At 37.0% G+C, this 13,349-nt stretch overlaps 1 long non-coding RNA gene across 1 annotated transcript; it reads left to right on the top strand.

Annotated features, from left to right (window-relative positions):
- Positions 1-1,809: 1,809 nt before the first annotated feature.
- LOC112174263 lies at positions 1,810-2,992 on the top strand. Its single transcript, XR_002925943.2, has 2 exons — positions 1,810-1,963; positions 2,051-2,992. It is a non-coding gene; the product is annotated as an uncharacterized LOC112174263 (long non-coding RNA).
- Positions 2,993-13,349: the final 10,357 nt, after the last annotated feature.

Below are 13,349 nucleotides of genomic sequence, written 5' to 3'. Positions count from 1 at the left end.
ATTCATCATAGGGACCAAAACGCTTCATGGCCCTTAAATGGGGAAGGCTGGTGTGAAAATTTGCCTCCTGTTCAAGTAAATTCAGAATATGTGTCTAGCCTAAACTCTAGGTTACTTGACCTAGTAGTAATAGGGTTATCTAATCTTGGAGAATCTTAGAGATATTCAATCAATGTAATATTACGTTTTCTTTTACAACTCTGGTTCTATGCCTTTGAATCCTCTATATAAAGAGAAGACTCCTATTATCAATGAAAGTATGACTCAATTCTCTCCCAATTTCAGTTTTCCTTAAACACCTCCTAATTTGTATACTATATATTGTAGGCGTTGTTGGTAACCGGGACCGAGACTGATTCAACGACATTAGAATGGGCAATGTCACCATTGTTGAACCATCCTGATCAGTTGGATCAAATCAGAGCTAAGATTGACTTCAAGGTCGGACAAGGGCGTCTATTGGATGAGCAAGATTTGCCAAATCTGCATTACTTACAAATTGTGATCAATGAGACACTGCGCTTCTACCCTCCCGTTATGCTTTTAGGGGTTCTTGATGTGTGTAGTAGGAAGCTTTGATGTGCCTTGTGGTGTGTTGGTGGTGATAAACGCATGGGCTATTCATAGGGACCTTAAGTCGTGGAATGAGTCAACAAAATTTAAGCCGAAAAATTTTGAAGGATGGAGTGGTGAATGTCCTCAAGGATATATGCTAATTCCATTTGGTGGTGAAAGGCGAGGTTGTCCAGATGGCTGGCCTAGCCAACTGGGTTATTGGACTGGTGCTAGGAAGCTTGATTCAGTCATTTGAATGGGAGAGGACTAAAGTGGACATGAGTGAGGGTTTAGGCCTTACCATGCCCAAGATCAGGCCATTGGAAGCCTTGTGCAAGCCACGCCTTTTGATGCAGAGGTTTTAATGTGGAAATTAGGACATGAAAATCGAATAAACCCAAAAATCCAAAATCATTCATACATGTGTTGTAACTTGTATCTGAATAATACTTTTATCATAAAATAATTTTTCTTGTCTAAGAGATATGTATATTATGGTTTAGTATTTTTTTTCTCTTGAAATAAAAGGCTGGGGCGCGGCTGCCCTCCAGCCTTGATTAATGAAACTGTCAAATACAGGGGGGGGACGACATTGAGCCTAAACCCCTGATTACAATAAGCATACAGAGAACGTTATGAAATAATAACGGGATTCTCTACCAAATAAATGTACTCAACCAGGCACCAACTAGCAAAGAGTGCACCATTAGCTACTTTATTTGTTTTGACATAACGGAAAGATAACTCGATATGTAATCCAATTACGACGTAGCATAATTACCATAAGCACAACTTTCCCTACTATATTGTCATTTGAAAGTAAATCTGACGACACTTAGTTTCAACCTGCAATAGGAGGTCCATTTAACAATGGATTGTCACCTCGCTAGGCCAGATAAGACGTACACTTAGAGTGCATACACTGGCATTTAGCCCAACTAACCCTATAGATACCTGCAGGCAGAGCCAGCTCTGAACGTGTGCAACAAAGGCGACAACACAGGGCCCCAAATTTCAGAGGGCCCCAATTTATTTATTTATTTTTTAATGTTTTATGTTTACATAAATAAATATTAAAAATTAGGGCCCCAAAACCAACATATACTCTTGTCTTCTTTCTGCGTTCACATGCCTTGATTGAGACTTGAGAGGGCCAAATTATTTTTTTATGGCTTTGTTTTAAATAAATAACTATTAAAAATTAAAACCCCATCCGGCCAAAACTTATCCTCTCCTTTTTTTTTTTGCATTATGTCTCTCTCCCCTTCTCAATTCCATCCGACCAAAACTTATCCTCTCCTTTTTTTTTTTTTTTTTTGCGTTCTGTCTCTCTCCCCTCCTCAATTGAGTAAATTCCATCCGATTCTCATCGACCTTAGTACCTCACTACTTAGCCGCTCACTCTCAGGTATGATTCTTTGATTTGTTATTTACAAATAAATTAATGTTTGCTTTAGTATTCCTAATGGTTTGATTTAATTTTCAAATTGTAAAGGTCGTGGCTATCTAGCAATTTTCTGGAATTCTGGAAATTGAGAAAATTAGAGGAGGAGCTGTGAGCAAACTCAGAGTCTCATCTCAGTCATCTGAATATTTGATCTTCAAGGAATCAAGTTCTCTTATTTACATTGATTTACTTCAATTTTCTGGGAATATTTTTGCATCGTTGTGTTAAAATTTAGAAGCATGCCTCCTAAAAGAAAATGTTTATCTGGATATGCAAAACGTTTAAAGAAGAAAAAAGATGCAGAGTTGGTTCAATCTTTATGGGGAAGTCTTGATAGGTTCATTACTTGAGAACCATAAGGTTTGGGTGAAGATTTAGTCAATGAAGAGGCAGAAGACACATTGAGAGGGAAGATAATGTAGAAGAGCACACTAATAGGGAAAATAATGTGGAAGAGCACACTAATGACAATGATAATGTATTGGATCATGGTGAAAATGAGAATGACGAGGGACATGATGATAATGTGAATGATGCGGATGTGACTCCCATGAACATTTTTTTTCCAAGAACTTGGGATAGCTTGGATAAAAAGTTGATAGATTTGCTGGTAGAAAAGAGTCCTCTTAGAGATCTTTCAATAGAAAATGGCCCTCAAGACAAGTTCAATAGACATTTCAGTTCAAAGTTTTACACTCAGTTTTTAGGAAATGGAGAGAAATATGACAGAGAGTGGCTAGTGTACTCAAAGGAACTTGATAAGGTCTTTTGTTTTTGCTGCAAGTTGTTTAAAAGGAGGCCAATGCAGCTAAGAAGGTAAGGAGATAAATTTTCAAATGAATATCAATCAACACTACTGAAAGAACGTATTATTTTGAGGGTTTTAGATCAAGCATCTTTTTGTAATATTTTTTGCTGCAAACTTTACACTTGTATTGACTATTTAGCCTCTGTTGTAGGCTCATCTAATGTTGGCTATTTGATTTTATATTGAGAGTTTGTTCAAGTATAAATTTCATGTAAGAATAAAGCTTGGAGTGCCACATTTAAAGTTTTCGCACAGGGCCTCCGAAAAGTTTGAGACGGCCCTGCCTGCAGGGACTTATTACACGCCAACGGCGAGACAACACTAACAAAAAATAATAAGGGAAACTAAAAACATAAATAAAGTTACTAGCCCAAGTCAGGGCCAAGAGGACGGCCCAAGCCCAAGCAGTACTCTCGGCAGCAAGTAGATCACAGGCTGCCAGCTAACCTTGGCCCAATCCCACCACCGCCGACAACAACCTTGGCCGGATCGCCGTCAACCTCACTCCATTCCCGCCGCGTCGTGGAGAAGCACCGCCCTTTCAAATGGTTTATTGCATTGGCACTAGGAACCTTGGTTCAGTCGTTGAGTGGGAGAGGATTAGTGAAGAGAAAGTGGACATGAGTGAAGGTTGGGTCTTTCAATGCCAAGAGGATCCATCCCTTGGAGGCTTTGTGCAAAAACCACGCCCTGTTCAATGTAAACATACAACGAGAAAGTCCCATTTAAAGGCTGAAATATATTCTAAATCCTACGTACGTATGTCCTGCATAAATTGTAATTTCTATTATGTGTGAATAAAACTACGTACGTTAAGAATTTTTATTTATGTGGAGCACTCTTTCGTTAAGTTAATTACTCCACTAAGTTATTAAGTTATGGTGTCGGGAAACGAAAGAATAGTACCTTCACCAAATCAAGTTAGATAAGCTTACAAATCTATGCAATTTACTCTCTAGTAAACATTGTGTTGTTACTTATATGACAATTAATATCTAGATATACCATGACAATATATCTATAGTACGGTTACCCTGGCCTATTTGTTAGATATATATTGCTTGAGATTGATACGTACGTAGTTGAACATGCATATCCATGTCCAGAAAAGCTTTGACAACGTATGCGTTTTGGATCCACAAAGTACTAATGAGGTAGCTGTCTTGGCAAAAGATCAGAATAAAAGAAAACCAAGCATAAACATGCATGATTTGAATGCATTTAAAGCGCAGCATGCGTATGATGGTGTCAAAGGGCTTGACTATATAGCTATATATATATCCTTTAGTTTGCAGGCACCGAAATCTTCAGCAAGAAGGAATGAAAGAAGTCAGAAGTACTGAAGCTTATCGATTGGGATGGACTGAAGGCCGACGCGGGGTTACCGGTTCTGCTGGCATAGAAGTTATTGCTTTTGTCTGCGGCAGTGCCACTTGGTTCGCGCATGTATACGGCTATATGTTACGTGTAATAAGGATTCATCCATGTGATACTATACCCGTTCGCCTCGTGGTTAGCGGAAAGGACATCACATTTTCGGCCTTTCTGATGTGTGTGTGTGTCTATATATATATATATATATATGAAATTAGAGTTCATAGTTTTCTATGCCAGTGTTTGGTGAGGTTAGAAAAACACTTAGAAAGTTGATACGTAATGTGAAAAAAACGTTCGAGGAGAAAAAGTGAAACCCTTCAGCAGTGCCGGCCTTGAGCCTAGGCGAAGCAGGCCCAGGCCTAGGGCCTCAAAGAAAATTTTAGGTTGGCCTGCAATGAAAAAATAAAAATAAAAAAAAGATATGAAGAGTTGTGCGCTGTTACACGCAAACGAGTGACAACTCCTCTCTTTCTCAAATCTCAATTTAGCCTTTGTTAAAGTCAAGACGTTCATAGTTGAAACTTGAATTCAAATATTCAATCTGCAACTTCGGGCATCAAAATCAAAAGGAAATTAAGAGATTGGAGAAGGAGAGTAGGAGACCAAAACCAAGAAGGAGAAGGGCAGAAGCCGACTAAGAGACTAGGAGAGGGTCAGTTGAAAAAGTTGAATTTAGGGATTGAAGAGTTGAATTTATATTTTGTCTTCTAGAAAGGCAAAAAAGTAAGATCTTTGAAGCTTTCTTTTATGTTTTAAAGAAATTTTAGCTTTTTCCTTTTCTATTTGCATTTCTAATGCTCTTGCATCCATTCAATACAAGTACTATTTAGTTTTTTGCTATATGCCTGAGGCTTTTTATATATGATTGTAATGAATTCATTGTAAATTTAATGAAAAAGATATGGTTGGAAAACTTGATTATGTAAATTGAATTAGTACCTTTGCATCTAAAAATGCAATGGGTGTGGCTATTGCCACCATACCATTTTCATTGTTCACCCTTCTTGCTCATTATACCCTACATATTAAATTCAATTATTATATTTACTTATTTAACCCAATTCTCTTTCCAGACATATCCACATATCCAATTAGAGAATTTTTTTTAACGAAAATCTCTTATTTAATTTATACCAATAAAAAAACTAAAATATATTAAAGTTTTCTAATAAAATTATAATCTGATTTGCTTCCATTTTTTTAATTATTTTCCTTTCAGTTTCAATGTTCATCTATTTTAATTCATATTAAAAGATTAGTAACTTAACAACTATGAATAATGAATAAGAGATTGATTGATTGATTTTTTTTTTTTTGTGTTTTACAAAGGGTATTACAAAGATGATGAAGTTAACACTAATAATTTTGTGAATTGAACCACGAATTACAATGAGGAGGCAACAAAAAGATTTAAATTTTTTTTTAATAAATTCAAATTTGGTGGAGAAGATGAAGATTAATGTTATTCAATGAAAAATTAAGTAGTCTTTATATTTAATTAATTAGTTATGTATTTAATTTCCATACATATTAGGAATTTGAAAAATTTGTGTATTTATTAGTCATTTTACACTTGGGTAATATAGTCTTTCAATAATTCAAATGTTTGTAGGGATAACTAAGAAAATGGTTGGGCGGCAATAGCCGCACCCAATGCAAGACGAGTCATATACTTTAAAATTGGGATATTGATTTCTTCTTCTTTTGTAAAGTTTTGATCATTTGGTACTATTCTTTGAAATTTTAATTTTAATTTTTTTTTTCCGGGGCCTCAAAATGTTTTTCGCCTTGAGCCTCTAAACTCACAGGGCCGGCCCTGCCCTTCAAGTATAAAATGATGAGAAAATTCTTTTCAAAAAAAAAAATGATGAGAAATATAAACTCATAATATTAAGTTTGTATTAGAAAAAATTCACCCACATATTTTTTTTTCTAATCTACACCCAATTCACATAATTGAATCTTCCTTATAGAGTATATGTCTATAAATAAGTTTTTCCTCTTTTTTTAATTTGACTATTTAGCCCTTCTGATTAAATATGATGTAATCTAAATAAGATATTCCTTGATTGTTTATGAAATTCTCAAAATCTAAGTTAGAGCTCCATTTTTTGGGGAGCCTCATACTGAAACCCTAGGTTTCGTGTAGCAGAGCCACAACAACCCAACGAGTTTTTTGACTGCTGATACGCTCAAACCAAGCATATAATTTAACCGTATAAGATGTCATCGTTAGTATATAGTAAAAAGGGATCGTTCTATTCCGGGGACTGAGGGTACACCTGTCATTGTAAGACAAATAAATAATTAAAGTAAAATAAAGTAAATTATTTAGAAAAATAAAATAAAGTATATACAAATTTACGAAATAAGGAGGGTTTTTAAGATTTGGTTTCCGAAAATTAAAAGAATCAAAACAAATAAAACTATACAAACACAAGTACAAGAATGAAACATAAGAAACAAAGATCAAAACCAATTCCATAATCAAATTCGATTCAACCCTACAATTGTTCTTCCAAGTCATGAGAAAGAAGTTGATCATGTAAAACATTTGAAGCAAATGATTTTCCAGTTTTTACTTTCCTTGCTAATTAATCTAAGTGAAAGCACCTAAATCAATCCTATCAAACATGCAATCAAAGTCTAGAAAGCTAGCTAATCATAACATGTTCAACGCAATACACATAGAGAAAGGCTATCAACTTAAGTGAACAACTTAGTATGAAAAAGTTCATCTAATTGCAATCCTTTTCAATTAAACTCGATTCTTGTTCAAAACCTTTACTATTTTTGATTCAAGTTACAAAACTATTAGGTGAATCACAAACTTAAATCTAGCATCAATTACATGCATATATCCTAAGTTGGCCACCAAAGAACATAACATATAAAAGTTTTCTGTAAAGCAAATTTAATTGAACAATCTCACAAAAGCAACTTAGAATCACAATTATAGGAATCGAAAAATACATTCAATCATAAGAAATTCAGAATTAAACTTTGTTCAAATATTATTGTCAACTAGAAACAATTCCAACGAAATCAAACAAGGTTACAAAGAAAGAGGTTGAATTACACCATGAGATGGAGGTGAGGATGGAGGGTTGACGTCTGGATGCTTGAATCTTGAAAGCAAGTCTTCAAGGTGGAGGATGGATGATGATGCTCACGGCTCCTTCTTCTTCTTCTTCTTCCTTGCTTGAAACCGTGGATTGCACTAGAGGGTAGAGAGAGAGCTTGACGTTATGGAGAGAATTTTCTGAATTATGGGGTGTGTGGAGTGTTGAACTCTTAACGTCAAGAATAGGGGAGTATATATAGGGGACGGCCAAGGCTCTCCAAGCATTCAGAAAATTCCACATAGCTTCGACCAATCATAGAGTGCCATGTCACCTTTGGTGTGTCATCCATCCAATCAAAACTCTCCAAAATAAGTTTATAATCCCTTAATATATATTTGCCGAAATATCTATGAATTAAATATGATTTATTTCCGTATTTTCGGCCAAAATTCCTTTAGGGAATGTAGGTATGAACTTAGACTTGTTTTGAGCATTCACCCTTCCTTAAAACTCTCCAAACCTTATCTCCAACGTCACCCTTGATTTCCTCTTGAGAATTTCACATTAACTTCCTTATTTCCACGGCAAAATCAGTTTTAATTCTCCAAGAATATCTTTTATTTGTTGCACACACTCCTCCTTTCCTTAAAACTCTCCCTTGATTTCCTCCAAGGCATATCATTCCTTGTGTGGCGCCAATCTCCTTGATTTTTCACGTTACTTCCTTCTTTTCCTCTTGGTATTTTATGGCAACAACACAATTAACTCCTCCAAGAATATTTCCTCCCTTAAAACTCTCCCTAAAAAATCTCCAAGGCATATCTTCAATTATATTTCTGATTTTCAACGTTGTCTCATTCTTTTCCTCTTTGTATTTCACGGCAAACACATATAAATCCTCCAAAAATATCTCTCATGCGTCACAAACCCAAAATCCAATGGGCTTTCTTCATTTGCCGAAAATCCACATTAATCTAGAAGATTCTTGGGCCTCCATGCCATCTTCAAGCCATGATGTCTCCTAGTGCCTCCAGGAATCTTCCTCCAACATCAATTTCCTTTATTTTTCCGCTCATGCTTCCTTGTTTTCTCAGGAGTCTTGCTTTGACAAAGTTTCCTTTTCTGAACAGGGTTTCCTGGTTGAAACAGGATTTCCTGGTTGGACCAGGAAAACTTCATTTCTTCGTTTCAGCTCATTTATGCAGTCCTTGAGCTCCCTCCAACGTTCTCCAGTTTTTCTTTCCTTTTTTGAGCTTATTGAGCTTATTCCAGTTTGTTTGCTCCAAGGACCTGAAAATAGAAACTATTACTAAAAATGGAAACTTTCTAAAAATAGTAACTTTCCTAAACAAGAAAGATTCATTTAAGGAAATAACTAAGTAAATATGAGGGAATAACAATTAAAACGTCGCATTAAAATGCTCCTATCAACTGCTTAAGGGCTTCTCTTGCGTTGGTTCTTGTAGGTAAGCGCATCTGGGATTGACGCACGGTGATTACTCGCTGTCGACGTCGATCGAGTTCTGGGATTGGATTGAAGTTAGCCTTGAACGGTGATCCTCGTGCATCTGTGCAGTCGCAGCGGCGACGTGGGTTTGCAGTGGTGCTCAGATCAGTGCAGCGATTTTGGTTGTGAAGCCTTGGTCCGGGTTTGGAGCTGGACTCGGTTTTGGCGGTGACTGATTTGATCGCCCCTAACCCAGGTTCGGATCTGAATCTTCCAATGGCTGAAGGGCAAGGCAGACCGCCGGAAGTGTTGTCATGGCAAAGGCAGTTTTCGTCGTGGTAGTAGCGGCTCCAACGAGTTCACTAGGGCTCTGGTGCTCTCCGGTCTGAATTGCAGTGTGAGGGCAGTGGGAATTGGGCTGCGCTTCTGGGTCTAAGCCCACTTTCCCTCCTTTCTCTAATTTGGGTTGGAGTTGGGCCGAGCTCTTGGTGGGCTTGTTATGGGCTGGGATTCAACATGAATTTAAAAAACGAGGCTATTCACTGCATTGACGAGTGGAGGGGTACACCAAGATGGTCTCTAGTCCCTAAGCTAATCAAGGCAGATGCGGAGAGTTAGGGTTGTGTTAGAATAAATTTAGTTTTTGTGATTTTCTTTTGGATTTTAGTTTTTTATAACTTCCTTTTGGATGTTAGCTTGACTCTTTGTGCAGTTAGTTGAGCAGTGAATGTAATGGGTGAATTTTGGATTCCCTAGATTGGCCTTGTAAGAGCATCTTTAACAGACTCTATTTTGGCTCCTTAGCTATTTTGGAGAGTATGTTTAGCTTTTTATATATTTTAGCAATTGCATCAGACTCCTAAGTGGCTCTCCATTATAACTTTTAGTTATCTCGCTCCTAAATATAGAGAGAGCGAGATGAGGCTCTCTATAATTTAAAACATTCCTTTTGGGTTATTTTATGTAACTTATAAATATATTTAAACTATTGAATCTCTATTTAAAAAATAATATAAACTCAAAATTAGCTAAAATAGAGAGCACTGATACAGACATATTTCTAAAGTGGCTAGCCAAAATGACTTTTTAGTAATTTTGGCTAAAATTTGACTCAAAAATGGCTAGCATTGCTAAAAATGCTCTAAGGTCGTATGATCTTTTGATCATAGGAATATATATTCCTTTCCCCTAAAAAAAAAAAAAAACTTCCTTAATTGTAGTCGGATGTTTATTATTTTTTGAAGGGGCCGTGACCATTTACACAATTTTAGGATAAAAATTGTCTACTTACTCCACTAAGAGTTTTTCACTCCCATTTATCCAATTTAATATTTAATGACAGTTGTACTCTTAATTTTATTAATTAATTACATGTGCCTTGGCTCTCTCCACTCTCCCCGATCTGCTCTCTCTCTCTCTCTCATCCCCCCCCCCCTCTCTCTCTCTCTCTCTAACCAATGGCTTCTCTAAAAAGAGCCTATGCATTACAGATCTACGGCCAACGCCGCACCAAACACAGCCTATCTTCCCCTCTGCCGGTCCCAGCACTCCACAACACCACCACCCGCCCATCCAGAATGGAGAGATGCCGGGATCCAAACCAGAAACCAAAGCGCCGCCATCAACCGACCCCTCAAGCCAAAGATATCGTCGTGCCCTCCACTAGTGGCGTTGGGTTCCAGTCAAGATCCGGTAACAGTCCAGATCCCCTCCGATCCCTTCCCACTACCATGCCTCTGCCGCAACAGCAGCCACCGCCGTTCGCAAATGAGTTCGAAGAAAATCTCCTCCCGACCCTTGTCTCCAGGCACCAGAAGTCGCCGTCACACTAAAACATGCCCTGACCACTCCTGCATCGGCCTCACACTCCGGTGGCCAGAGATTTTTTTTTTTTGGTATACTAAGATTTTTTTAAATTTTTAAATTTTTTTTTTGTATATGTAATGTATTCATTTTGTTAGAATATGATCATGTGATTAAGTGGCTTCACAATGAGTATGCTATGTGTGAGGAGATATACCATAACACTGGTACATCAAGACACACTTGAACAAGGAAATTCACGTATCCTGAAAGGGTACATGAATACTGATAATTATAATGAAGGGGTATAACTATTAATTAGTTACCCCTGTTCACTCAAGATGTATAATGGCTGAGGTCTATAAATAGAACCTCAGCCCTTTGCATTGTCACTACAATTCAGTAATTTGATTTCCCTTGTTGTGTCTAGATTAAAAACACCATACCATTGTGATCAACAGTCTGACGACGCCAATCACAACGATCCTTTCCTATATTTTCCAACAGTGGCATCAGAGCAGTTCTAGTGATGCAAGGGAAATCAAATCGCAATTCATACAAATACAGTCCACAAAGACAGCATTCAAACAATTACGGTTGGTTCAAAAGAGAATCAAACCTGAGAGGAAGAGTAAGTTTCAGACCTTGCAAGATTCATTCTTGTCGTCTGAATACTGAGTACAAAAATAGTTTGGGATCGCGCTACAACGACAACAACGGACCCAAATGTTTCAATCTTCCAGGCCCGCCGTGGTGTAATCGCCCGTACCAGGAACCCTGTTTCAACAAGAACCATCGCAAACAGGCATCTTTTCAACAGAAAGAGGCGTCGTTCAAAAGAAAAGAAGAAGCATTCAATCTGGGTCCGAAAGACAACCATTCGAAGCATTTGGGTTCGGATTCAACTTACTTCAAATCGTTTCGTCTGGACTCGACGCCGGTTTTTGACGAGAATCTTCGTATTCACCAGACCCAAAGGCCGACGGATCTATCATTAAATCAATACATCTCGCCTCGTCAATTCTATAGAACTCCAATCTACAAGAACGACGAGTCGAATTGGTCTCCCATTCGCCCATCAGAACCAGATTCATCGGCACCAAGAAAGATACCAGAAGTGAAAACTCAAGACAATTTCACTTCTTTCTTCTATTATCAACCTGACCTTTCACGGAATTTGGGTGAGAATTTGGTTGAGGATCAAAACTTTGATGGGTATTCGATTTGGGGCAATAAGTTGGGAATAAGTGGAGCAAGCGATGGGCAGAAGTTTGATTGCACAAAGGTTTAATTCATCTTGTGCTCAGTAAGTACTTTACAATTAAGTACACATATTATATATAATATAAGTAATATAAACGTATAGTAGATAAGTAATATATATATATATATATATATATTTACATATATAAGACATATTCAAACGTACAGCATTACAAGTACAGTTGTACTACAAATTGTATTATTGTGGTATTATTGTGGTTTTTATTATTAGAATTGTGAGTCATGGCCAGTAAATGCAAAGCAGAAAATACAAAGATAGAGAGGCTCAATAATATCAATCATCGCATATGGAAAAGAAGAATCACCTATCTACTTACCCATGAGAAAACGTTATATACGTTAAAAACTGAGAGGCCTCCCGTCGCTTCTCGGAATTATATTAAATGGGAAGAAGATAATGCATTAGCTATTGCTATGATTCTCAATCATATGGAAGATGATTTGATTCCTCTCTATGAAGGATATGAGACCGCCAAAGAAATCATGAATGTGTTGGATGAAAAATACGGGCCTAAATCTCAAAAATACATTCAATTGTTGATTGAGAAATATAACAACACTCGTATGAACGAAAATGATGATATGGTGGATCATATTACCAAAATGGAGGTATTAGCAAAGGACTTGTCTAATGCTGGTCATCCTATTCCTGATCAAATGCAAGTTTCTACACTTCTCAATAGTCTTCCCAAATCATGGGATCATGTGGTGACTTCTTTGACCTATGGTCAAAAAGAGTTGTCCATGAATAATTTGCCTGCTATGTTAGCAGTTGAAGAAGTGAGAATGAATAAGAGGAAAAAAGAAAATAATAGAGGCAACCTCCTAATAGCCGTGGACTCACAAAAGCATAAACCGCAATATAACAATAATAATAAAAGGAAAAATCATAGTCTCCACAAGACCAGCAACAAGAAGAATTTCAAGTTCAAAAGAAAAAAATATGGGTGTTACTTCTGTGGGGAAATTGGTCACATTAGATCAAAATGTCCCAGACGTCAAAGGACCAATGACAAGCCTAAGGAATTAATTTTGACAGTCTCTGAAGCACTCATAGCAGAATGTGAAGAACAATGGTGTGTCGACTCCGGAGCTACAAGACATGTTTGCAAGGACAAAACCTTTTTCATCAACAACAACGAAAAGGCACAAGGAGATCATCGTCTATACATGGGAAACAATACTTACATAGATGTTCTTGGAGAAGGAGATTGCAAGCTTCCGTGTAATGGCACAAATGTGATTCTCAAAAATGTCTTATATGCACCCACCATTAGAAGAAATCTTATTTCTGTTGCTATGCTTGAAAAGAAGGGTTTTGAAGTGAGATTCAAAAATGGTGTAGTCACTATTGGTAAGGAAGGTCGAATAGTACTCAAGGGTACTAGAATCAATGATATGTACACAATTATTATTATTAGTAATAAAAATATTTCTTCAGAGTATATTTTTGTCTCTACTTCAAATACAACTTTATTATGGCATTTGAGATTAGGACACATAAACAAAAATAAATTGCTCAGAATGAGCAAAATTGGAATGTTACCTCAAGTAAATTTGAAT

The sequence above is a fragment of the Rosa chinensis genome, chromosome 6, assembly GCF_002994745.2.
Source record: "Rosa chinensis cultivar Old Blush chromosome 6, RchiOBHm-V2, whole genome shotgun sequence".
NCBI classification, from domain to species: domain Eukaryota; kingdom Viridiplantae; phylum Streptophyta; class Magnoliopsida; order Rosales; family Rosaceae; genus Rosa; species Rosa chinensis.
The sequence above is the reverse complement of the archived record's forward strand: the minus strand, read 5'-3'. Positions and strand labels throughout refer to the sequence as shown.